General features: G+C 45.6%; 1 long non-coding RNA gene across 2 annotated transcripts in view; it reads right to left on the reverse strand.

The window, feature by feature from the left end:
• The window catches only part of LOC148686861 (uncharacterized), a 126,486-nt gene that overhangs the window by 31,845 nt on the left and 67,342 nt on the right, over nt 1-27,299 (reverse strand). Inside the window, exon 3 of one of the 2 annotated variants that reach the window (XR_015948130.1) lies at nt 18,751-18,795. The exons of the other annotated variant lie outside the window; for it this stretch is intronic. This is a non-coding gene — a long non-coding RNA (uncharacterized LOC148686861). The remainder of the gene's footprint in view (nt 1-18,750; nt 18,796-27,299) is intronic. 2 annotated transcript variants of the gene reach the window in all.

The following is a 27,299-nucleotide window of genomic DNA, read 5'->3' on the forward strand; positions in this document are numbered from 1 at the left end:
ACAACAGCCAGAAATTAACAGAAGCACTTCCCCAGTACAAGCACTTCATCTTCCTACCGAGAAAGGCTGGATTTCTACCTGTCATCATGCGGCTGACAGGGCAGGGAAAGGAAACAATTTCATAATCAACTAGCAATCCAAGGCCAGCCTTACCACTAGGCAGAAGGAGCCAGTACAGTGGTACGTTGGTTCTCGAACTTAATCCATTCTGGGAGTCTGTTCGACACCTAAAACGGTTCAAAAACAAAAGGCGTGGCTTCCGATTGGCTGCAGGAGCTTCCTGTACTCAATCGGAAGCCGCAGAAGCCGCGTCAGGCGTTCGGCTTCCAAAAAACGTTCGCAAACACTCACTTCCAGGTTTGCGGTGTTCAGGAGTTGATTTGTTCGAGAGCCAAGCCATTCAAGTACCAAGGTTATCACTGCAGATGCTGAGGGAATCAGCACCCAGGCCAGTAAGCTCGCTTGCTGGTCTTGGCTGTCTGATTGTCCCTCCTGACTGTCTTCTTCCAACACGTCACTTATGGTGCCACTGGGAAAGACTCATTGAACAGGCAAAGAGGTCAGTCTGGACCTCACACTCCAGCAGCCATCTTCCTTGTGAATGTGTTTCTCTGCTCACCCAATGCATGCTGGTGCTGCCACCACTACACAGTGGTGTTTGTTTAAGCAGATACTGAGCAGGCCCCAAGTGGAGCGGTGACAAGTTGATAGAGGACAGAGCTCTCTGTGTGTCACACGGCCCCTTAAATTAGCCTGCTGCCCTCAAGTGTGGCGGAGGATGCTGTCCCAGTGCTGATGCAGCTGCCAGTATGGCCGGGTACCTTCTGCATGTCGTCAAAAGTAGCAAAATGTCTTGGTTCAGCCCTGGTTAAGTGAGGCAACCACTGTTGAACATGGGTGCTTCTACTGAATATCAAAGGGTGCTTCTGAACTTCTTGACCAGGCAGAATGAGAAATCAAAATCAAAATATTTAATACCTACCCTTCATCTAAAGATTCCAGGATAGTGTGCAAAAGTGTGAATAAAGTTATTCACAACACCATATAAAAACCATGTACACCAACAAGCAAACACCAGCAACAAACATAAAACATACATCAAGATAAGAGACAGACTAAAAAAAAGATTTAAAACTAAATACGGTAGTAAGGCAATTCCAGCTGCACAAATAATCTAAAATGTCTGGCTCTTCACCTGGCTCTGTAATGTTGGTGCTACATATGTCTCTCTCTAGTGAGGACATTCCAAAGTTGGATGCACCATCACAGAAAAGTCCCTTTCCCTTTTGAATGCATGACATACCTTTGCTGAATGAAGGACTTGGAGAAGGGACTCTACGCTACAGGAATTCTTAAGACATGGGCCTTGAATATTTGCACCGAAGTATGCTAATTATCTCACCAAGCACATAATCCACATCATTTTATTGGTCTCTCCCCCCCCCCCCATTCCTTCCTGTTAAGGAAATGAAACTTGTTAATAAAAACTATGATTACATATACAGAATTGCTGAATTCTAGTTGTCCATTTATTTAAAATTGCTTAATTGCTCCTCCATAGCCACAACTGTATTTGACCCAATGGGGCTCACCCAGGAGAACTTATTGTGTCCCCAATGTCATTGACAAGAGAACAATGGTGCGATCTTCTCCTTTTAGCATTTGGGCCATCCAGAATTGAAGGGGAGCGCTGATACGGTATTCTCTGCCACAGTTCTACCATTCAGCAGCAAGTGTCTACGGCACACCTCTTTCCACCGCGCAGCTCCTGATACAGAAGCTAATTCACATTTCCAGTAAAAGACTTCTGTTTATTTAAATAAAATAACACGGTAATTGTCACTGCAGTTGAAAGAACTAAAGTTAGAAACACATTCCTCTGATTACTGCACTTCCTGGCACCTGCCTCTCACAGAGATTTGTTCTGGCACAGAGGAATGAAAACAAAGCAAAACACAAAACTGACTTGATAAATGAGAGGGATATAAAAGGAGGGGGAGGTGATTTGTGACTCTCACCAAAGATACAGAGAGAAGAGAAGAAGGCGGTTGTTGTTTCAGGTGTCCTCCTGGGAAACTGTTTTCTTAGAAACAGGAAAGAACTCATGCTCCTCAGATGCCTTTGGATGTCAACAGGGGAAAAAACCCAGCATACCATCTTCTTCTCCTATCCCCATCCTATTGTATTTCTTGAAGTCACTGCAGTTCAAGGGAGAACAAATCCATGGAGAGAGGAAGAGGGAGAGTTAATCATCCCACTCCTAGAGGTTAAAAGATTTTTGTCTCTTGTTTATGTTCTTCCAGCTACTGAAAAACTAGAGTTGCCACTATTCCTTTATAGGATCTGCAGGCTGCTCCTAGGTAGATTTGCTAGGGTGATCACTTACACACAACACACACACACACACACACACACACACACACACACACACACAAAGAGCCTAGATCTGTATAAAATTCACATAGGCCAATTTATGGCCTGGATCCAACTCACTGGCACTCTAGAGGAAGCCAGCATAAGAACTTTCCCCTCTGGTAAGCAGAAATGCTTGCGCTGATGGAATGGTCAGAAGAGCATGGTGTTGAGTTCTTCCCTGACTGTATCAATGGAAATTTAGAAATAGTCATTGCGTGTTTAGACCTTTAAACCTCCCCCCTTAAATAAATTCAGACGAGACTCAAATTTTGGTTTGGTTTTTGGCAGAATTTAGGCCACAACTTTATTGGTTACATCAGGTGAGTGGTTGCATAGGCTCTGGTTCGACTAGCTCCCTGAACCATTGCAGGTAGTGCTGACCCAGGGCACCAGCATAGGTCAGCCAAGGGTGAACACCCAGATAGGTGGAAAGCTGGGGACATGCTATGTCCACCACTCAGATGTCCCCCTGGACTCAGACATGGGCACAACCCCTCTCAGAGTTGACCAAACCATTGAGTCCCTGGATTCCTTTAACAGAATACCCTTCACATAGGGATGGCAAGAGTGTTCCCCCATCCCTATCACCTAAACCAGAGCCTATCCGCAACCTTACAAGTTTTGACGATTTGCTACGCAGCAGACAAAACCCAAGTGGCACCAGCCAATCAGCCAAGTGGGGAAAATTCCTGTCGTGCCCCTGTCCCAACGACAGACGACACACGATGGCATAGCAAGGTCAAGCGCGCAAGCCCTAAAAGTAGGGAGAGATGGGCAGGTGTTCCGATGCACTGACCAAAAGAGGAAGCCCTGGGTCACATGCATAGGTCCCTTGCTTGGTTTGGCTAGCGTCCCATTGGCCTGATTCATCAAGGGACCTACCAATAGGGTGTTATGGCTATCTAATCGTACCCATCCACAACACAGGGTTTGGTTGCCAGGTCACACCGCAACACGTGCCCTCTTTGAGGGAGGACATGATCGACTGAAATAGTAATGCAGCACTGTGGACTCAGCTACATTGGCAAAGAAAAAGCGCTTTATATGTGTTGTTTATGCATTATAACACTGTGACACCAGATGGCGCTGTGGAGTTCCATTTTTGCTAACCCGATTTATCATACAAAGTTTAAAATGAGTTTAACTGAAATGCTTCTTTGAGGTGTCTAGTTCCAACCTGTGACTAGGTACACTGTGTGTGCCTGCTCACTCCACTGTCCACTGTTGCAAACCACTTTGAAGATGTCAAATGGAAAGCAGGTTATAAACATTCATAAACAAGTAAAATAATTAGGAATGTATACTTTCATGAATTACTTGTGCACCCCATATTTATCCAGGTTTATGCAGAACTGTCCACTTAATTTCAGTAGGACTACTCTAGAGCAAGTGTGCTTAGGGTTACACTCTTACATTTCTCAGCAAAATTTCAAGGCCCTCATTTTGGAGAAGCTATCAGCATATCTACATCTACAAATAAGGGCAAAAATTAATGTTGGTGTTTTTCAATGCATTTTTTTAATTCAACCAAAAGTGACAAACTTCTTGAAACAAGCCAGCAGTTACTTAAAAGTCTCTTCCAATTCTATAATTCTATTATCTGTTCTATTATATATCAGATACAAGAAGTCAAAACTCTGATCGTTTATCCGGTTTTCCTTCCATTATTCTGTACAATTTTTGAAAGACAAAAATGTCGCTCTGCTCCTACAAGCCAAGAACCTGGCCTCCCTACCCTTGCCTTCAGCACTCTTCTGATTGTGATGCAAAAATTCCAGTCAGGTCCCCCCTCAATTCATTTTGCTTAGGGAAAAAATTCCTCTCTCCCACTTGATTCCTTGATGCAGGTTCCGGGAGAAACAACTTCAGCCCAGATAGGACATTCCTGGACCAAGACTATGAACCTTTTGTGTTCTTGTTGTTTCAGGTGTCCAGTATCACAGCCCCCATTCGGGACAGGAAGTGTCCCATGTCACACTGTTTTGTCCTCTTGTAGCCTGATATCAAAGGATCAGCTAGCCAGTTCCTGCGATCAGTAGATGGGGGTTTGGTTACTCTCCCATCTCATCCCACCCACCCCCACCCCCGGCTGTTACGACTGCGAATGTGCCTGGCTGCCAAACATGGAACAAGACAAGGCTTTATTTAAGAGCCTTCCTTCATTTTCTTGAGAGAGGGGGGCGGGAATACAAATCTATCCATTAAAACTCTAAGCCCAGCTTTGAAGCCCATCCAATGAAGGAATGATAAGACTGTGAAGTGTAAGGAATGCACAATTCATACTTTCTTCCTTAAATCAACGTCAGTAACACCGGGGCGCCCCTCCCGGAGAAGGACCCCTTTTAACTCTTATAACACGCCCACGTAATTTAATTTTATTCACTCTGTGCTCTCCAGAGATATGCAAGCTCACTGCAACCTATCCCTTCAAATTCTCCTGGTACATTTTCATCGTGGCCAAGAAGCAGGTGTCTGAATGGACAAAATGGTGCATCATTGGTGTTTGCTAAAGGCTTACTGGAAAGGTTTTTTATCCCCTGCCCAGTATGAAAAGCCATTTGGAACAAGGAGAGTCTCAGCCAGCAGAGCCCACAGTAGAGAAGTAGAACTATCTTCCATAAACCTTCAAGACAGGGCCTTGGAAAAAGCCAGAAGATTCCCTTGCCAGGTCCCCAGCAGGATGGGAGCTCAACATCATCCCCCAGTCTTTCTCCTTCATGGATTGGTGGAGAGGAATTGGGAAGTTCCTACCTCACAGGTTCTTGCACTCTGGCTCTTGTGCACTCACTACAAGCTCCCCGTCCCAATCCACATAGGAGTACGGCTTGGAAACACAAAATGCTCCCACAACACTGTATCTCAGAGTCATGACGACATGTACATTTTACACCACCAAATCTACCAATGGGTAGTCCACTTTTCAAAAATAATAACAATGGAAGAAATCCAGTGGCAAAACTTCCAAAATCTCACTGCTTCATCAGTGAAATGTGCAAAAGTAAATAAGGCTCTCACCAAAATTTTAAAAAAGCTACTGATGACAAGAATGAGGCTCCTCCCTCTTCAACTCCTCACACTGTGCTCTTCCTGTATCTCCCAAAATTGGCTCTGGGTGGCATCAGGAACAGTACATGGGGGGGGGAGGGGGGATATTTCCGTTCGGCAAGGTGATAAGCTTGCCCAGACTGAACATTTCTCATAGCATAACACTGAAGTTATTTTACAAAATAATAACCTGCCTTGGAGCCACTTCCGTCATTATGATTTCCTACCAAAATATCAATCTCCATGTAGAAAGGGGGGGGGGTTGAGAGAATGTGCTCTGAAATCTCTTGAACTGCAGCCTGAATGTTGTTTTTTAATTATTATTTGCAAGCATAATGACTAGGAAGTAGACACAGGGAAAGACGAAGAACACATTGAGGAAATTGTCATCTTGGTCATGGCCTCCACTGGTATGAAGGCCAGAATTGCCCAAGGAAATTAGTCTAGCAAGTTTAGCATTCCGTGGAGGAACTGGATGCAAGCACTTCACAGAGCGGAGAGAGTCAGCCTCAAGAATGTGCTGATGCAATTAGGTCAAGTCAGTGACTGTGGCCCATTTTAAAAATAGGCAACTTGCCTTTAAAAAAAAAACCAACCTTCCATTTTTTTTCATTCTCAAAAAGAACAGGAAGCCATACTGCAGGGCTGTCGTCACCAGCAGGATCCTCATTCACATTTTTTGGGTCCCACCACCAGCTTTGGTCAAACCAGTTTTACAAGGGTTCATAATGCTCTAAGTCAAGGACAAGGGACATTTTGCAGGATGAGGTCCCCAGTCCCTCATCCAACTGAGCTAAATAAAAAAGGGGCGAGGCCACTCATGCTGTCATACACACATACGTCTCCATACGTGTGTGTGTGTGTGTGTGTGTGTGTGTGTGTGTGTACACACACAAACACAAAGCTATCGGATTTGAAAAATAATCACTGGAGCTTCTCTCAAATCTAATTGCAGGCCTGGGCAGGGTGGCGGTTGATCTTCATGGAGATTGCAGTGAAGGGCAGGAGTCATTCTTCCCTCCTGAGCTGTAGTCTTCACAAAGATCACTGAGATTTTCTGATCGGGCATTTGAGCTCGGCTGGCCTTTAGTGTGGCAGACCTTGCCCTGTGGAACTCCTTGCCAAGAAACAAAAACTCCATGCAGCCAGAAACAAAAGCAGGCTTCCCTCAAAATGAGCTAAAGGAAATAAATGCTTATTACTGAAGAAATAAATATCAATGATGATCCTCAAGTAAGGATCAAGGCCAAAAACACCACAAAACTTTGATTCCAGAAAGAATGTCACTTCACTCATGCTTTGGCAAAACAACTATGTCCATCTTTAAAATTAGTAGTTTGAATTCCCTCTTTAAAATAAATAAATAAATAAATCTGACAACCCCTATATTGAACAGAATGTACCAACAAGAGTCGATGTTCAACACACACAGCAAGCGAAAGGGTAATCCAATTCTACATAGCTGAAAATAGTACCAGGAACTTTATAATTATAGGATGGATTTCCTTGGTTGCAAGCCCGGCAAAAGTTTTCAGTGCTGCTGGTCCAGCTGCTACTTTTCCACCATGATTTCTCACAGCACTAATCCAGCCAGCCTCAAACTACTGCAAGCTTCCCTGCCTGTCTGTACAGATGCAAGGCCTTAGACATTTCTCTTTGAGTTGCCAGTTTGTCACTAGCCCGGTGCCCTTAATCCAGTCTCCAGCCCGTTTTTTTCTTTGCTAGTGAGAAAAATGGCACCAGCTCAAACTGCCTGGATCAAACTCTGACATTTGGTAAGGCTGAATTTATTGGAAGCCTCTTGCCCCAGCACACTGCTGAGCACACAGCATGAACAGGGAAAATCCACATGGTGGACAGGAAAGCAAAGCAAGTTGCTCTTTGGAATTTAAAGCCCACTTAAATTCCTGATTCCTGCCCCCCCCCTTCCCTTTTGCACTTTGTGCAGCTGTTTCATTTAACACCCTGAGAATTAGTCATCCTGCTTTTGCTTCGCTCCCCCCTCCCTGCTCCACCTCCCCGCACCCATAGTCCATAGCGACGATAGCCAGGTGCAGTTGAAAACCGCTCTGGAGTCTGTCAGCTGTACAAATGCGGCCATATGGGCCAAGCTGGGATCTGGGTTAGTCTTCAGAAGGCGAGCGCGCCACAAAAGGACCTTAGGTCAAGTTAAAAGTGGCACAAACATCTGGGACTCCTGGAGCAAAGAGCTGCGAGTAAAAATACATATATCTGTCAGCCTGAAACAACACTCCTGTAGCTCTGTGTACAAAACCTTGAGAAAACTGTGTCAGCGCTGCTTCAAGGGTCAGATGTAATCAGTAGTGTTTTAAAGAAACAGCACCCAGTGCTCTTTCGCAGGCAGGAGAAGGATGCCGGCAGAGATTGATTAACTCAAAGGCAACCTCTGCACCACGGCTGAACTCCGATGTACACTAGGGCCAAAAATGCACATGGTAATATATACCCATATATTACCAAAAGGCTTGCTGTTTGGCAGGGGTAGAGTTTGGAATTAAGATATCAGCTTGGGGAGGGGATGCTAAACCCTTCCTGCTTGTAGCTTCTCTACTCTCAATTACTCTGCACCAAAGGAAAAAAAAAAAACTAATGCGATTCTAGGCTGCATCACATAATTATAATTATAGATCAAGGGAAGTACTGCTCTATTCTGCCTTGGTTAGACCACACCTGGTGTGCTGTATCCCGTTCTGGGCACCACAGTTTAATAAGGATATTGACAAGCTGGAACGTGTGCAGAGGAGGGCAACCAAGATGATCGAGGGTCTGGAAACCAAACCATGTGAGAAACGGCTGAGAGAGTTGGGTACATGGGTAAAGAGGAGACTAGGAAGAGATATGATAGCCATCTTCCAGTATCTAAAGGGCTGTCACATGGAAGATGGAGCAAGTTTGTTTTCTGCTGCTCTGGAGAGCAGGACTTGTATCAATGAATTCAAGTTACAAGGAGATTCCAACAAAACACCAGGAAGAACTTTCTGACAGTTAGAGCTGTTTGACAATGGAATGGACTCCCTCGGGAGGTTGCGGACTCTCCCTTGTTAGAGGTTTTTAAGCGAAGGTTGGATGGCCATCTGTCATGGATGTTTTAGTTGAGACTCCTTCATTGTAGGGGGTTGGACTAGATGACCCCCCAAAAAATGCTCTTGCATCGTGTAGCTTGGCCCTCATGTGGCAGGAAGCCTCACTGATCACACTGACATGTTTCCAAGAAATCACCCATAGGGCTGGGGTTTGGGGAGATAGTCTCAGTGAGGTAAAGGGACCCCTGACCACTAGGTCCAGTCGCTGATGACTCTGGGCTTGCAGCGCCCATCTCGCTTTACTGGCCAAGGGAGCTGGCGTACAGCTTCTGGGTCATGTGGCCAGCATGACTAAGCCACTTCTGGCGAAACCAGAGCAGCACACAGAAACGCCATTTACCTTCCCGCCGGAGTGGTACCTATTTATCTACTTGCACTTTGATGTGCTTTCAAACTGCTAGGTGGGCAGGAGCTGGGACCGAGCAACAGGAGCTCACCCTGTCGCAGGGATTCAAACTGCCAACCTTCTGATCGGCAAGCCCTAGGCTCAGTGGTTTAACCCACAGCGCCACCCGTGTCTCAGCCTCAGTGAAGGGATGTTTAAATAAAAGGTATTTGGGGGGTGGGTGGAGATGAGGTGTCTAAAATTATGCAAGGTTTGGAGAAAGTGGCGAAGGAGGCATTTTTCTTTCTCTCTCTCATAATACTCAGGGCCATCCAGTGAAGAAGAAGGATTCAGGCCAGACAAAAGAAAAAACTTCACACAGCACATAGTTAAACTATGGAATTTACTCCCACAAGAGGTAGTGTTGGCCACCAACATGGATAGCTTTAAAAGAAGATTAGAAAAACCCATGGAGGATAAGGCTATCATTACTAGCCATGCCGTCCATTGCCCAAGGCAGTATGGCTCTGAATACCAGTTGCTGTAGACTGCAATTGGGAAGAGCAGAGTTGCGCTCAGGTCTTGCTTGCAGGTTTCCCACGGACATCTGGCTGGCAGCTGTGGGAACAGAATGCTGGACTAGATAAACTTTTGTTCTGATCCAGCAGGGATCATCCTAAATTCTTATCCACGTAAACAACAACCTCAGACATCTTTTCAGCACTAGGTCAAGACGTTCCTCTACTCCCAGGCGTTTTTTGGGGGGATCAGATGGCTGCTTTCATGCCTTTTTTGAGCACAGATTATCTCTGTTGTTTTGTCTGGTTGTGATACTAAGACGTTGTTGATACTGTTTTGTACCGCTGCCTTGTTGTAACTTTTAATCTGCTGTAAGCTGCCTTGAGTCGCTTTGAGAAATAGGAGTTTAAGAACTCTAATAAACTAAGCTATAGAGAGGAATCATGACATGGAGAAATCCAGGACTCCACAAATATGTCTCCGCTGTGTGTGTGTGTGTGTGTGTTTAATGCACCAAATAAAAAGGAACATGCAGAATAGTGGACCTTCTTCCACATCATCATCATCAACAAATGAATTCCTGCTATGCAAATAGCCCTGAAAGGGTTGAAGTGGCTGTTGTTAGAAACAGGACACTAGCCTAAACTTTAAAAAGTATATGTATGTCTTTTGGGGGGGGGCGGAGGGGAGAGGTGGGTAGATAGTGATGGAATGCTGTGTGTGAATGAAACAAGGAAGGTGAAAGGTATGTGAGAAAGAGAGAATGAATGGGTGACTGGTGTGTGTGTGTGTGAATAACTATATATTGGATTGTGTGTGAATAAGAAGGAGTGTGGGATGACTTCCACCCTTCTCCTTGCTCCACTCATGTTTGGATGTGGCCCCACCCAGTACCAGCACACGGACCTGAGGGGGGAAAGTATTACTCTCCCCCTGTCTAATGGGGCCCACTTGTCTTTTACACAACGGGTTTTTTTTATCAAGACCGATATTAACAATGTAATACCAGAACATTTCCTAGATGAATGAAGCAAATAAACTGACAGAAGAGGGACCAAGAACCTTGATGCTTCTTGTGAGATATTGTTCCCCTCACACAAGGCTGCTGTGACCAAATATTTGGAAATTTCTACAAGGCTCCTGAGCATTTCCCAGACAAATTATCTCATTAGCTTATGTCTGATATCACATAAACCTTGAATACTCTCTCTTCTTTTGTGAACTTGAGCACTTACTGCAGCATCTTATATGGAAAGCACCAAAGACTGAAATATTCTACTGAAATAAAAGTCTGATCACGCGTCAAAGAATATTCTTCTTCAAGGGTACAGTTCTAAATACAATTACAATCCCCACCAGGGGTGGAAGGCTCCGTCGATTTCAGCCTTCTTAGTTTCTCACTTTTTCCTGTCTTAAATTCAGTTCTCAATATTCCTGCAGCAATTTGTGAATCTGAAAAAAACCTCGTTAAAATTCTTCAGCATTTTAGTGTGAATTTATCCCAATAAGCATATTTCTGAATGCAGTTTTGACTAATGCACACATTTATGCAAACTCCATTGGCTCAGGGTCAGGAGAACCCTGGAACAGTGCATGGGGCAGGGAGAGGAGTGGGGAAAATCTTTCCTTCTGGCGAGCTGGAATGCTTGCATAGATGGAACGAGTGGAAGAGCGCAATGTTGACTCTATCTCACTGTTGCGGGGGGAACTGTGACCAATGTGCCTGCTCAGTCTTCTCCTCAGGTGAAAGCAACCGACGGCCAACTCCTGCTGCCCCCCCCTTGGGGTTCTTTCTTCTTAAACTAGCCTTCAACCAGACAGCCCTTCAATAACAGCAGTCCCCTGACAGCCCTCAAAATAGAGCACTGTCCACTGTCAAGTAGAACACAGGGCCACCAAGGACCACTGTAGAAATGGTGACGTCCACCTCTTCTGATGGGCCTTTAGTTGGCCCAGGCAAAGTTGCCCCCCTATCAGATGTCAATGAGATATGTAACTATACCAACCTTTAGAAGATATGTGAAGGCAGCCCTGTATAGGGAAAGGTTTTGTTTTTTTAAAAAAAAAGTTTAATGTTTTATTATGTTTTTATATAGGTTGGAAGCCACCCAAAGTGGCTGGGGCAACCCAGTCAGATGGACGGGGTACAAATAAATTATTATTATTAATTATTATTATTATTATTATTATTATTATTATTATTATTAGACAGAGAGTTAGCCTGCGCACCACAGATATGCATGTTTGAAAGATGGATGTGTACTGCACAGAGAGGGAGCATAGAGGGAGAGAATGTGCCTGGTACCAAAGACAACAGGAATGTAAACATGCCTTAGGTCTGATTATGGAAAGTGCTTTGGCAGAGTGAAAACTGTGGCACAAAGAACTACTCTCTAGATATTCCAAGCTATGGCTTTCATTCAATATAACACTTACAACTAGACAGTACGGTCCAGCTCTTTCCTTAAAAGGTGACTTCCTCAGTTTGGCAGGCATCAGGCCGGCAATAAAACGACCTTATGTCCGAGGACAGTGTCAAATTAAATAAGCAGCTGAAGAAGAAATCTCCCTCTCCGTCTCGTATCCCTTGCCTATGCGCAGTCCTTTTACGGATTCCCTTCTGCTTTGTCTGAGAGCAAAGGAAACTTTTCTCCGCTTGAAACGAAATGCTACTGAAGCAAGCCCCACTGCGCTCTCTTGGCAGACAACCAAACAGGCAGCAGCCTGAGAGGAACACATCACCCGCCCCCCCCGCCTTCATCACATCAGCTAAGTTAAATTATTTTAAAATATGCAGAAAACAGGTGGGTAAAAATGAAGGCCTTGCCATCAAGATCAAAAAGCAAGAGGACTAGATGAGTAAAATGTGTAATCAAAGAAAAAGAGAGTTATGTGCAGCTCAGGCAACATTGTTTTTGAAGGTGGTTTCTCCCTGGCTATTTGCTTTTCATGAGAAGACTCGTTGTTTCCTTGCTTTTCAGCTGTTCCAGCTTAGGCTGGGCCATTCTTTCCCTTTCCTTTCCTTTTTTGTTCAGCATTCACAGTGCTCCTTGTTCTGATCTGCTATCCATAACATTTGGTTCCAGACCACGTGGCACACTGACTCCCAAAAGACTGCCTCGAAAACTGAATAAAATGCTTTTCGTTTACACTTTCATTTATGTCAAGCCATTCAAAAGGGATCTCACCAAGCTCCCGTGAGAATTAATTCTGAGTATGGATAATTCTCTCTCTCTTTTGTGTGTGTAGGGGGAGAAACCAGCTCTTTTCAGGTGATCCTTTGAATGCAACCATCAGGTACCCAAACGGTGACAGAATATGCTTATCAATACCGAGTAATTCCTTGTAATAAGCACCTTTTAAAAGTATCACAGCGTTCCACACCAGTTCACCATTTGCCCTCTAATTTTCAGCAGAGAACAGACTTAATGCTGGAGAACAAAGGCTTCCCTAACAATGGACTGTTCCATTGTTAGCAGGTGGAAAAGGAGACAACTGGCAATTATAGTATTAAAACATTGTGAGGCGCTCCTGGAATGAACGAAAAACAAACCCCTTCATCGTGACAAAATAGTTGCCCTCTGCAATCATGCCCACTTCTAAAATGTTGTATTAAAGCTTTTCCATTAATGCTTTGCTATTAGCCATGGACCAGCTCATGCCAGAACAGTGGATCAGGTTTCAGATTCTGCTTAGGTTGGAATCAGACTTCCATGCCATTCATGTGATTACAATTATTACTGCACAGCCCTTGAACTTCTCGGACTTTTCCACCTGTGGAGCCACATAAGTCAAATGTAATCAGGTTTACAGAGCAGCCACTTCCGAGTTTTTCCTCACACAGTGATGTTTTCTTCTGAATGCACCACTGCATGGTAAATATCAATAATTACAGCAACAGGGCAAACTATGGACAAAACATCAAGTTTAAGATATACCAAGGATCAACTTTACTAGGTAGACCCATGTTAGGAGGAAAAGTCACTTTGTGGTGCCCCATGTGCACTATATGTTTAAAGCACAATCATCCCACATTGAACAATCATGGCTTCCCTCCAAGAATCATGGGAACTGTAGTTTAAGGATGCTGAGAGTTGCCAGGAGACCCCACTTCTCCTCACAGGGGTACAATCAATCAATCCCTCTTCCCAAGGAATTTGCGTGCAAATAGAAAGAAGGAAGGAAGGAAAGAATAAGACTTAACAATGTTAAAGGTAAAAGACTTTACCGCTCAGTTCTGGAGATCTACAAAGCCCCCCTGCAACGCTACGGTTCTATGAATGTAGAAATTCAGAGCAAGGTTGTTGTTTACTTCCAAGTAAACATGTATATTTCCGACAACACGTTCAGAGCACGCTGGTTGTCTGGAGCATAGAGTCCAGCATGCAGTCATTATCATTAATTTCTTGCATAAATTACTGTGCTCCAAGAGAAGAGAGGTAAGCCTGGTGGGAAAAGTCTCCTCTTTGATAGTGATAGAGCTTTTTTCCCTTGTGCCATCAAATTGTTGAATCTGTGGGCGGAAGGGAGGCCAGTTGGTGGTATGGGGTCTTTTCACTGTGCTGTTGTATTGTGAGGGGAATAGTGGTTGTATGAGGTACGTTTTTTCTTTACATTGCAATGTAATCAAAGCAAAATTCCAAGTATGGTTGATACTTGGCCAATAAATTACCTGTATTCTCTTCTATTCTATTCTATTCCAAACTGCCTCCAGCACCTAAGACAGAACTACAGCACCTGCTGCAACCTCTGCATATTAGCTATGCTAATTCAGTGGTGAATGTGCTTTGTAGAAATAGCATATGTTCCTTGGATAGAGGACTCTTGGGTCGGGCAACTGTAGCCACATCCAGGCAAGAACCGAGGACTCCGGATTATGCGGGGTCAAGAGCCACACAAGAGGAATTTAATTGAAAACTGAAGGAAGAACAAGAGGTCCCAGAGTGAGAAAAGACCAGAAGCAAGCTCCAGCACTCTCCAAGATCAATAGCATTAATTTGTGCTCGGCACAAATGTTTATTACACCGCAGATATTTGGACTGCGGCCTCACTGCCACAGGATGCAAGCAAAGCCAAGGATGTAGTGAGAGTCAAAGGTGGATTGGATATCAATACATTTGCCAAAGAAAGCTAAAAGTAAGGATTTTAAGGAAGGGTAGGAAACATGAATGACTCGTGGTCTGTCAATCTATTCTCCAAATTCTAGGGGCTGGATGTTATTTGATGCATGAAGACTATCTTATGACTTATTGCTGTAGGAATGCTGGTTTCTCTTCCCTACCAGTGTGGGCATGAATCCAGACTAGGTAGGTCATACGTATGTAACCTCCCAAGATTATACTTTAGAAAGAAGAAAATGAAAAGTCATGTAACTCGTTGACTCCATAATCCATGTTTTATGTAATTTGTGGTCATATTTTTTGAAAAGGAAGAAAAGGTAGCCCCGGAAAAAATCCTATATAAAGAAACAGTAAACCACCAAAGAACCCTTTTGTACTCTTGGATGCTCCCTGCAGAGAGTAAACCTTGAATCATTCATTAAAAATCTTAATCCAGTTCAAAAATGGCTTTTGAGTAGTTTCAGAGAGGTTGCTTTAAAGAACCCCCTTCCCCTCGTGCTCAGACAGGCATTCCATTCATAAGCAGACCCTGGACAGGACCAAAACTAGCAATCCTCACTGGGTTCAAAATTTGTTCCAAATGGTCACCACATCTATAGTTTTATCCTCTTCCTGGATTTTTTTTAAAAAACCCATGAGTCCAAAATGACTCCCAGGCTGCGCACCTGGTCCTTCAGGGGCACAGTTACCCCATTCAGGTACAGGGAGTCCCACACTTGCCCACCTTCTGTCTCCCAGAAACAGTACTTCCATCTCGTCAGGATTCAACCTCAATCTGTTAGCCGCCATTCATCCTCCAACCACCTCCAGACACTCACACAGGACCTTCACCGCCTTCACTGATTCTGATTTAAAAGAGAGGTAGAGCTGGGTATCACCTGCATATTGATGAACACCCAGCCCAAACCCCCTGATGATCTTTCCCAGCAGCTGCATGTAGATATTGAAAAGCATGGGGGAGAGGACAGAACCCTGAGGCACCCCACAAATGAGAGCCCAGGGGTCTGAACACTCATCCCCCACCACCACTTTCTGAACACAGCCCAGGAGCGGAACCACTGTATAACAGTGCCCCTAGCTCCCAGCCCCTCTAGAGGGTCCAGAAGGTTGTTATGGTCGATGGTATCAAAAGCTGCTGAGAGATTCAGCAGAACTACCGTGTTTCCCCTATTTTAAGACGTAGTCATAAAATAAGCCATAGCAGGATTTTAAAGCATTTATGAAATATAAGACATACTCCAAAAATAAGCCATACCTACGCGCTGTGCGGAGTGAGACCACCAAGCGCCCCAGTCAGCCAGAAGGACCCAGCACGCCGGCCACAGGAGGAGGAGGAGGCTTACCAGGTAGGGTCAGTACCCGGAAGCAGCGACTGCTGCAGCAGTGCCGACAAAGCACACAGCAGTGCCGCACGGAGAGCCGAGGGCCAGAGCCAGCGGGACCCAGCTACTCCAATGGCCGCGGCAGGAGGAGGAGGAGATAAGATGTAGTCATTTGGAGTTTTTGAAATGTGAAATAGGTGCTGCTGCTGCTGCTGCTGCTGCAGCGCCAACATGGCCAGAACCGGCGACCGGCTAACGCGCGCGCCTTTACCGAGGGGTAGACGCAGAGTGGGCGCGGCGATGGCAACAGCCAATCAGCCGAGCACCGGATAAGCATCCCCTGAAAATAAGCCACCGTGTGGGTTTTTTAAAAAGAAAAATACCATTCCACTTTTTTTTCCTCCTAAAAAGTGAGAGGAAATTCTGTGTGTCTTATGGAGCAAATGCGTGGTCCCTGGAGCCGAATTGCCCAGGGGCTAAAGGCAGATTGTGCTTTTTTTTTTTTAAGAAAGAGCTAAAGGCTAACAAGAGCAAAAGAGAAAGGAACCTGCTCAGCAGCTGATTGCAAGAGATTGGGGAGCGAGATAAGAGAGCCAGCTCCCTTCCTGGCCCCTCCCAGCCCCTTGCCTAGGCCTCAATTGTTGTCTGCAGAGGGAGACATGTGACTGGCTGATTAGATTATCTGTCTGGAAACTGTAGAAATGGGTCCCTTTCCTTTCCTAGAAGCTGCAGAACTGTGAGTTGAACCCCATAAAAACAGGAATTTTTTTCCCTTTCAAGGAAACTCAGCAACTTTGAGCTGATCCTAAAAAATGGAGCTTCCCCCCTTTGCAAAAGAAGCTTCCTCAAATATTTAATTGGAGGGCGGGGCAGCAAAGGCACCTAGGCCTCTAGGAGTTGGCTGCTATGCCTAGGACACTTCAAGAAAGCAAAAAAAAATTTTCTTGTTTTCCTCCTCTAAAAAACTAGGTGCGTCCTATGGAGCGAAAAAATATGGTGAATATACCGTAAGCTAGTGACTTATTTTCGGAGAAACACAGTAGGAAACTGCCAGAGTCATCTTTCTCATAGGGCTTAGTGGCTCGTTGGCCAGCATGCCAGCCTCTCAGGGGCGCCCCAGCGAGTGGGGGAGCTGTGCAGCTTTGCCGGCGGCCTCCCCTTTCCCTGCATGTCGCCAGATGGTTGGTGGGGGGACAACGAGCCACTAAGCACTATGGCTCCTCCGTCACCGCCGCCTCCTCTCCCTCGGCCGTGGGAATCCCCTCAGCTGCTGCCTGCCAAGCCGCTGTCATCTGAGGGAGCGGCGGTGGCGGGAGCGGCTCCTGAGGGGCCTCCTCTGCATCACCGGTGCCTGCCGCCCCACCACCAACCGCCTCCTGCTCCTCAGGCCACTGGGCAGCAGCAAGAGCACCGGCAGCGGGCTGTCGTTGTCCGGCAGTGGAGGAGGAAGAGGAGGAGTGCCCTGGAGCCTCGCAAGCGAGCAGTCTGGCCAGCTGCGCCGCGGCCACCATATCAGCGGCGTCTTCTGTGGGCAGCGGCTCCCAGGGCTACAAGGTGGTCCACAAGTTGGGCCCCGAGTTCTAAATTCTGGGGAAGGGAGGGGGTGCCGGAGGGATCTTTGCACCACGGTGCCGGATGTGCTTAAGACAGCCCTGGAAACAGCTCTCACCTTTGTCCCTAGCCCACCGTTATAAAACCTCTAAAGGAACCAGATTGGGGGAGGCTGCTTTAGGCTGCTGCAGGTGCACGATCAAATATTTTTAAAGGTCCTTCTGACAATCTTAGTGCAGCACCTTTGATAGAAAGCAGCACAGTTACTAGCAATTGCAGTTTGTGGTCAGGCACAACAAGCCTCCCTAACCCCAAGCACAACAGAGGCGACTACTTATATTGAAAACACACACACAACTCAGTTGAGTCAAGCAATTGCCACACCCCCCCTCTTGCATATTTGCTTCCTTTATTCAAGGACTCAAGTGTTAGCAGAAGCTGGTAATACCTCAAAGTAACACTTCATGACAGGAAGGACGCAGATTGCCAATTAACACCCACTGCCTAAGGCAGTTTCTTTGCCTACTGTTGACTGATAGAAACAGCTGTGATAAAGTGATAAAATGCAAGGTCTTCCTTTTCCAGTTGAGGCAAGAAGAGGATCTCAGCTGTACACTCTCATTCATCCCTGTTGAATGCAACAGCCTACATGGGACTCCTATGTTGTCACTCAATAACTTAGATCATACTAGAACCCCTGGATGGACACCCATACCCACCCACACCCACACCAGAATGGGAAATGTTGCTCATCCTCGACATCCACCTACATCCTAGAAGCACAATAGGGCAGCATGATCACAAAAATTGTTGTCAGGATTTTATTCCTACACTCGAAAGTTTTTTGTAAATACTGTACTGTAATCGTGAAGGTGCTATTGAGAACATGGAGACTAGCCCACCTGCTAGATATTGACCTGTGCATCTGCCATGCCACCTACGGTATGTCAGTATGTGTACAGAGGCATATATTCCTCAGCGAGCATTGTCCATATACATTATCTCTCAGGTAGTTCATTGTGTGGCAGTCCCATGGCAGAGCATCCAAACAGTGGCAGCTCATGGGGAAGGTGATCCATAGACTGCCCTCCTAACACTGTGAACTGCCCTGAGACCTCCAGGTATAAGGCAGTATATAAATTAATAAAATAAAATAACACTGGCGGTGCTGTTATTTACCTAGATAGGACTTGGCTGAGGGCAGGGCAACAGCTATTCTGTGCATTCCATGGCCGGATTGCAACCAGCAATTTTGTGGAATAGCTGTATTATAACTAATGTGAAAAATTGTAAGTGCCTGGGAAAATTCCAGGCGTTCCTAAGGCAATCAAAGGTGCAAAACTGCTTACCTAAAATTTGCCCGGTTTTCTTTTTCAACATCCTGCTGTTTCTACCTAGAAAATTACACCAGGAACTGATTAGTGTATAGCTTTTAGATTAAACGTGTAGTACAGTACTTGAAAATGTCTACATTAATTTGCAAGAAAGGGAAAATAAACTGAATTATAGAAGAAGAAGAAGAAGAAGAAGAAGAAGAAGAAGAAGAAGAAGAAGAAGAAGAAGAAGAAGAAGAAGAAGAAGAAGAAGAGGAGGAGGAGGAGGAGGAGGAGGAGGAGGAGGAGGAGGAGGAGGAGGAGGAGGAGGAGGAGGAGTGAGTTGTGCCACTTTGAAAAAATAAACAGAAACCAAATATTCATACACCGTACCTGAAAAAACCTAGAGTGTCACCTGTGTTATTTTATTTCTACATATCCTATATTGTTCATTTGCCTTAAGGAGGCAATTTCCTATGTCACTGTTCTGTGCAATTTGTTTCAATCCCTCATTATTTTCCTTGGCTCCGAATCAGCTGTGAGGTCACCTAGGAGTACCAGGGAGATGCAGGAGACTCTTTGGCTGGCTCAGTCTTTTTTGAGCAACTCAGAAATGCAGCTTCGTTGCTTAGTGCTGATTCGGCCCTAGTTCAATCCCCTGGAATTACAGCACAGTCCTATGAAGTAAGTCCCACTTAGTTCAATGAGACTTACTCTCAGGTAAATGTACACAAGCTAATAACTTTTGCTATGTAGTAGTATCTGTAGCCCTGAAGATAAGGGCTGCGATTTCCTAGGGACTACAGCACAGCAATAAATGAACAGTCTTACTCAAGGTAGAAACAACTTTACAGTGACTTTGGAGTCTAGATTCTTAAAAATATGCTTGCATCTGAATTCTGCAGCTCAGGAGATTTGGGTTTAATTTTACTTATAAGTTTCTTATTAGGGCTGCCATGAAAGAAACCTTGATTACTCAGTCTGCATATGCTTTTATGTTAATTGAGAATGCTCTCTTTGGGGAAAAGCACACTTTGCTTTCAAATAATATGGGCACATGACATTACAGTATTTGCGGCTGAGGGCAGGGGGAGGCATTTCTTCATGTGAGAGAAAGGGGCATGGCTTTTCTAAGAGGTACCAGTAGCTGCCACCTGCAATTTTGTAAATTTGATATTAAAAGCATTGTAAAAGGTGATTGCCTGTTGTCTTTGTCCATGGAGTCAAATGGAGGCAGTGAGAGATTTTACTTTCCTGGGCTTCTTGATCACAGCAGATGGTGACAGCAGTCACGAAATTAAAAGACGCCTGCTTCTTGGGAGAAAAGCAAGGACAAACCTAGACGGCATCTTAAAAAGCAGAGACATCACCTTGCTGACAAAGGTCCGTATAGTTAAAGCTATGGTTTTCCCAGTGGTGATGTATGGAAGTGAGAGCTGGACCATAAAGAAGGCTGATCACCGAAGAATTGATGCTTTTGAATTATGGTGCTGGAGGAGACTCTTGAGAGTCCCATGGACTGCAAGAAGATCAAACCTATCCATTCTTAAGGAAATCAGCCCTGAGTGCTCACTGGAAGGACAGATCCTGAAGCTGAGGCTCCAATACTTTGGCCACCTCATGAGAAGAGAAGACTCCCTGGAAAAGACCCTGATGTTGGGAAAGATTGAGGGCACTAGGAGAAGGGGACGACAGAGGACAAGATGGTTGGACAGTGTTCTCGAAGCTACGAACATGAGTTTGACCAAACTGCGGGAGGCAGTGCAAGACAGGAGTGCCTGGCGTGCTCTGGTCCATGGGGTCACGAAGAGTCGGACACGACTAAACAACAAAAGGTGATTGCAAGGTCCACACCTCTGTAGTTTCATCAGTGCTCTCAATGCAGAGGCTCCCACACACTGGCGGAGGAAGAGGGGGCGGGGATAGTGCACCGACCCTGGCACCACGATCCTGGTGGGGTGCCATCGCAGCTGCCACACACCCCCCCATGCTGGGCGCCATGCTCCACAGGTGGCACATCACGCCCCCAGAATGTGCGCCATGCCCCTGCGGGCCGTGGGCCACGCCCCCAGGACACGCACCACACACCCCGGGACACGCGCCAGCCACGCCCCCACCTGCTCTCCACCCTCTGGTGCCAGAGCATGAAACTCTGCCACTGTTCCCACCTATCACCCATAGGGCACATGTAACACGTCAAGTTTACATTCGCATATTGTATATCACTGGAGGGTCTTTTTAAAAAGAAATCTGAGCACACCGTTTCAGAGCCAGGTAAACAGGGCCGTCTTAAGCATATCTGGCGCCCAGATCCCTCCGGCGCCCCACCCCACCCCGTTTCCCAGCGCGGCTGTCTGGCGGGTGCAGCGTGCAGCGCCGCGCCACCCAGCCTTGCCATAGGGCCGGCCCTGCAGGTAAAGGAGGCCTCTTGGCTCGAGCTTCATAAATATATACACCATACATTGAAAGCACATTCTTTTCCCCACAGAATCCTGGGAACTGCAGTTTGTGAAGGGTACTGGGAACTGTAGCTCTGTGAAGGTACAATATGGTTCTCAGGATTATTTGGGGGAAATGATGTGCTTTAAACATATGGTGTGTATGCAGCCTTGGATGGCAATGTTAAACCATGCATCCCAATAGTAAGTGCCATTGAACTCTGTAGGCTTACTTCTGAACAGACAGGCATAGGCGTGCGCTTTATCTTGGTCTGTGCAGAGGCAGACTAAATTGTACGTGTGGCGGGCTGGGAGAACTACATGCCCTACAGATGATAAAGCACCAATAGAGGATAAATAAAAGCAACTTAAAGGCCTGTGGAAAACAGGTGCTCTATTGCTCCATCCTCACCCCAACACCATCAATCAACAACATTATAATTAGGTGCACAGAGCGCTTCTGGCCTATTTTTCACACCCAACTGGGCTGTTGGAAAAGTGAGGAAAGCGTTTGCACTTTCATGCCACCTGCAAGCACCACATTCCCTCAGGAAGCTTTCAGGCAGGGCGATTTTACCAGTTCCATTGACCCATTTACTAAGTTAACCATCAGTAAATCCTACTGGATCAAATCTTTTGCAAACAGCACAGTTCTAGGAAGGCAATCTATTGTCTGACCTCTGCAAATGTGCAAAAATGGAGGGGACCCTGACTGCAGCTGCTTGCCTGTATTGTCTCTGTAGAGTATCTGCATAGCTATACAGCCACTTCAATGCCCTTATAAAGAAGATTCAAAAGAAAAATGTTTTATGAAAAGGCACAAAACGCTTTCACTCACTGTCCCCAGACGACTCCACCATTGTAACCATTTAAGAAAGATAAGCTTTTCTTTCTTTATTTCAAGTGATGTTGACATATTCCATCACTGGCCCTGGCAAGTTAGGCAAAACTCTTAGTAAGATGGCAGGGAGGAGCCTCCTGCCTATTACTCACTGGCTGCTCTGCTTTCTCCTCTCCCCTGGTTGCTCTGCTGCCCTCACCCTGCCCACTTTGCCAGGTGGGGGGAAGCATTCACTTAAAAAAAGAAAGGCAAACAGATTTGGTGGGTTGTGCAATGAATTGCCTAGTGCCTGCCACTTTCATATCCCCAGAGTGTCTCTGGACCCCACATGGCTTGTGTGATGCTAGGAAGAGGACACCACACCTGTTTCCTGCCGCTATTGGCCCCATCATCTGTTGCTGCTCATTTGGTGGGCTCCTGGATCCGGACTCTGAAATCTAGCCCTAACAGAACCACTGAATGTAATCCCAAAACCTCTCCTCTGGCTACAAATCAGGCAATAGACATTGTAAGCGTTTTTCTTTCGTCCACAGCAAATTATGAGTGTGCAGCATTATTCAACAGGGAGACATTGGGATACATAGCCATCAAGGGGGGCCTTTCAACCTTGGGGTTTCAAGTCTATGACTACAGACCTTATCGTAGCTAAAGATGATGCACAAACCTTCCCAAGGTGAGCGAATCTCACTGCTCGGCAGCGGTTCCCCTAAAGATTCATCGACATTGTCTTCTCCCATAGCTATCGTCTTAAGCAGCTGCTTACAGTATACAGTATCTGTAATCAGAGCAGCCCCTGGGCTTAGTTAGCAATAAAGAAAGGAGTCCTGTGACAGCACAGGCAATGGGCTTGACAATACACCAGAGATCACGTCTTCTCCAAATTGGTCCGCAGAGCAGATATAGCTCATCATTTCTCATTTCCTGTCCAGTGCAGGGATTTCCTCTTTCTCATACAGTATTCTGCTTTGGGAAGTTTGATGCCAGCATCGCCCATGTTGATTTAACTGTTTGCAACTATTTTTAATGGGGACAAGAAGAAGCTTTCAGGAATATTTCCTGTTCTGCAAATGGGACATTTCAATTCATGCTGAAAATAACACTGTGTTTCGTGTGTGTTTGGTTGGTTTTTTAAAGACAAAGTAGGCATATGATTTATATCCTTTTCCTCCTTCTCATTTCTCCCCCACCCTCCCATTTGACAATTTTCACACTATAGTGAGCGTTTCATATTATTGATTCAAAAAGTACATGTATTAGCCGTGTTAAAATAAAGCAAAATATCCCTTTGTAGGTTAGCTAGGCAGGCCATTTTTACCATTGGTCTTATACCGTGACAAAAATCTTGTATCCCAGGACCTCCATACACACTTACCAGGCTTGCACCCTGGAAAGGTTACTTTGGTGCTAACTAATGCAGAGGTTTGACTTCACCCCTGGAGGCGCAACCCATTGTCTCTCTCTCTCTCTCTCTCTCTCTCTCTCTCAATAAACAGATGCCAACAACAAACAGTGGCTACCAAAAAAATTTCCCCGTGGCCCACTTGAAAATTGGCGAGGGTCTTGGGAACCACTTAATGATTTTTCTGCCTGTTGTCACGATTGTCCTGTGCTGTGCTAGATGCTGTATGATTTTTAGTTGTATTTTTACAGACGCACAGGGGACCACATGAACGAAGTATAGACTTCATTCTGATTTGCAGGGGATTCTTCAGCAAGGCTGTGGTTTAAACACACTTCTATGGAAATCAGTTGTAGTGGTATTAGCTGGGCTTACTCCTAAAGTTAAACCTACAATCGTTGGCAAGCCTGTGTGTGTGTGTGTGTGTGTGTGTGTGTGTGTGTGTGTGTGTGAGAGAGAGAGAGAGAGAGAGAGAGAGAGAGAGAGAGAGAGAGACTCCGAGGAGCTTGAATCCTCATACTCCCAACTTAACTGGATCAGGCTGTATATAACGTCCTTACAGAGTACAGACCACATCCAGATGTGAATTAGGGAATATTTCAACCTATATCAATCCATCCATATTCCAGGGGCATAGTTGCGTGCTGTATCTCATTTGTCACGGAGAAAGCCATAACCCGTGGCAACGAAAAACTAAGAGCACAACCCCTTTATAGGAACATCTGGCAGGCAACCCCGGTGTGCCGTTTAGAAAGCTGCAATTAAGCACAGAGAGAGGTCTCTAATAAGAAGAACTCTATATGGTCAGACCTGTTTTTTAAAGGATTCGGAGCGGAGGGGGTTGGTTTGGAGTTGGGCTCCCGTGCGATTTCCTGCAGTCTTGCCGGCTCGCAAACGGATTAAGGATGAGCAAATATGACGGGTAAATAATGCAACTCATTCGCGAAGGGGAGAGAAAGTTACACAATGAACTCATAGCGCGCCTTTCCCCCTCCTCTGTCCCTTCCTCCCAGCCCCCCCCCAGCCCGGGACGGGTTGTTCTGGGTTTGCAGGGTAGGTGTTACAGCTGTAAACCAATTCTCACCCGGCCAAGCAAGCGGGAGCTGAGGACTGCTAAGTAAACTATGCTTAAATTGAAAAGACAAAAGGCGGATGGGGGAAAGGGGTGGTGGTGGAAGAAAGAAATCGTGCTGCTGAAATGAATGGGTGAAAAAGGAGAAGGAAGAAAGAGAATCCGAGGTGGGAAGCCATTTGCGCAGGAGAGATTCCCCCTTTCCCTTATGGAAACTTCAGCAGCTCCTTTGCTGCGGGGGTGGAAGAGGAGGAGGCGGAAGCGAGAGAGGCAGACAGTGGGGATGTTTAGAGGAAATTTACAATCATTTCCTCTCTGTGGTTTGGTTACAAATCAACAACATCCTGTTCTTTTGTGAGGCTCAAAGGCGTCTGCCAGACGGATGGCCTCGCTCCCTTAAAGCAATCGCAGCGGCGGCAGCCAAAGCACCGGCCCGCCTTGGGCGCTGCAGAATAACACAGAAATCTCTCTTCGATCGCGGGCTTCCTTCCCTCCTCCGGCACACCTGCCTGCCCGGTGGCCAGCAGAGGACGCGGGGAGCGGGGCGTTGGGGCAGCCAAGTCCCCCGTTGCTCGCCCCGCCCAGGGGGACCCCTTGGAAACCTCCGCCTCCCTGGACGCGCGCCTATAGGGCCTGATCAAGTCGGGAGTCGTGGAAAGGTCTCCCCGAGTGCGCTGGGCCCAGGGATCTTTCGCTTGCAGCCCTAAAGATGCTTGCTAGAGAGGATGTGGTGTGCTTGGCGTGCTATGGTCCATGGGGTCACGAAGAGTCGGACACGACTAAACGACTAAACAACAACAAGAGAGGATGTTCCCTCCAGACTACTCTAGAGGAAGCATGCCATTAGGGGGATTAGCGCTCTGCTTGGTTATGGAGATGAGGAGCCCCCAGGATATTTACCCAGGAAGTAAGGCCGCAGTTAAAGCTGCATAGGGCTGCAGAGCGGGGGGGGGGGGGAGAGAGAGAGAGAGAGAGCGAGAGCTCAGGAGACCCCAGTGGAATCTCTTTATTAAACAAAGCAGGACTGCAGAATGTGGGGAGAGAACAGAGCAGTTTCCTTCTCGCCTCTGGCTAGTAGTTCCCCAGGCTGGTCCTATGCAGGTTTAGTACCACCAGAAATGGATCAGGATACTATCATCTTTCATCTGGATCCAACCACCCCCTTAACTCGTGCAACATGTAGCTTGAGGAAAAGTTCTGGAGTATTCAAAAGCTCGTTTTTGTGGCTTTTTGGATTGTCCTGATAAATGCATTGCCAAGCTTTGGCGGGTACCACCACCCCCCCAACCCAGTTTTCCCCCCTATGGGCCAAACTGGCTACCTTTGTATTTTTAACATCCTGACTCTATGTGTCTGCTTTGCGTACAAATATATTCATTTTGATCAGTGGGGTTTTATCCCTAGTCACTCTGCATTGTTGAATGCAGGTAAATTCTGTAGAACTCAGTGGACCTTAATCTGGAGTAAACATGGCTAAATATTGGATTATTCCCACCTTTAACATGAATCCTCGTTTCAAATGAAGCATTATCTTCCAGTTAACCCAAATCAATCCTCAAATACTGCTATAATCCTGTGCAAACAGCACCCATCTTTTTTTTAAAAAAAAACCTCCAGTCAGGCAAACTTATTTTCCAGGTTGCCTAAGGTCAGGCTGAATTATATATTATCCTCCTGATTAACCTTCATCCTAAGCATAGTTACTTGAAAGAAGACCTCATTGATTTTGTGGAATTTACTACCAAGTGAGTGTTCTCTGGATAGCAACTTTACTGCCCAATCCTAACCACATTTATTTTGGAATACAATATCCCTTGTTTTCCATTCTTACTCTCAGCCTTAATCTATTTTTAAAATGTTGGAAAAATCCAGCAGAGTTTTACAACTCGAAGGGGGGAAACTCTGTTAGCTGCAATGGATTCAGACTGCACTATATCGAATTTCTTCATCATATTTTTGTTAAACAGTACTTTTTTAAAGGGCCTTTTTACATCTGCATACCCACTTGGCTAACTGCAAATCACAGACAAGTATTTCCAATAAAATGGCCGAATTATAAAGTCAGCATCAAATGTACTATAAGTAGTTGCTTTGTAGTTAAATCTGTTCCCTTCTGCTTCTGTGTTTTCCAACCTAAAGGACTCAGTGGTAACATGCAAGTGAAAAAAAAGCAAAATGCAATAGTAAAATTAAAGAATACAAGTCCCAAGTTGAAATGTTACCCTTAGGCTGAACTTTTTCCTCCTTGCCTCATCATACTAAGAGTTCACCCAATGAAATTGACTGGTGGTAGATTCAGGGTAGAGAAAGTGAGGTACTTATTCTGGTAAGAAAGGCAAAGGGATTTAAAAAGCTCTGCAGCTTGAAAACCTGGTGCAGAAAGAGCTTTTTAAGTCCTACGCCTTGCTTAGCAGTCTTTAGGAAGGTCATGTGAGACTCCCAAGATCTCATTCAATCAGGTAAGGGTCTTGGGGAGCGGTTCCAGGGATCTTCCTGACTTTACGTGATATTGCCTTTGCACATGGATCTCTGGAATGTAACCCCCATGTAAGTTTCAAGCCTACTATATTTCTATCACTTAGTCGTGCAGATTCTTAATGGCCCTGGTTAAGCCAGGTTGGCACCTCCAAAAAATAAAAGTCCGCCCTTTGGGGAATATTTTAGACATCATGAAAAGCTGAGTGATCTCTAATATCTGCGAAAGAGATTATCAATGGCTGGGATCCAAAGAGCCTATTACATTTATAACCAAGGGAGAATTGAACTTTTTTTTTTTTTGTAAGAGCAGCTAACAAAAAAAATGGGTAATTGCTCTTGAGGCCAAAGGAGCTGACC

The sequence above is a fragment of the Zootoca vivipara genome, chromosome 2, assembly GCF_965207765.1.
Source record: "Zootoca vivipara chromosome 2, rZooViv2.hap1.1, whole genome shotgun sequence".
Classification (NCBI taxonomy): Eukaryota; Metazoa; Chordata; class Lepidosauria; order Squamata; family Lacertidae; genus Zootoca; species Zootoca vivipara.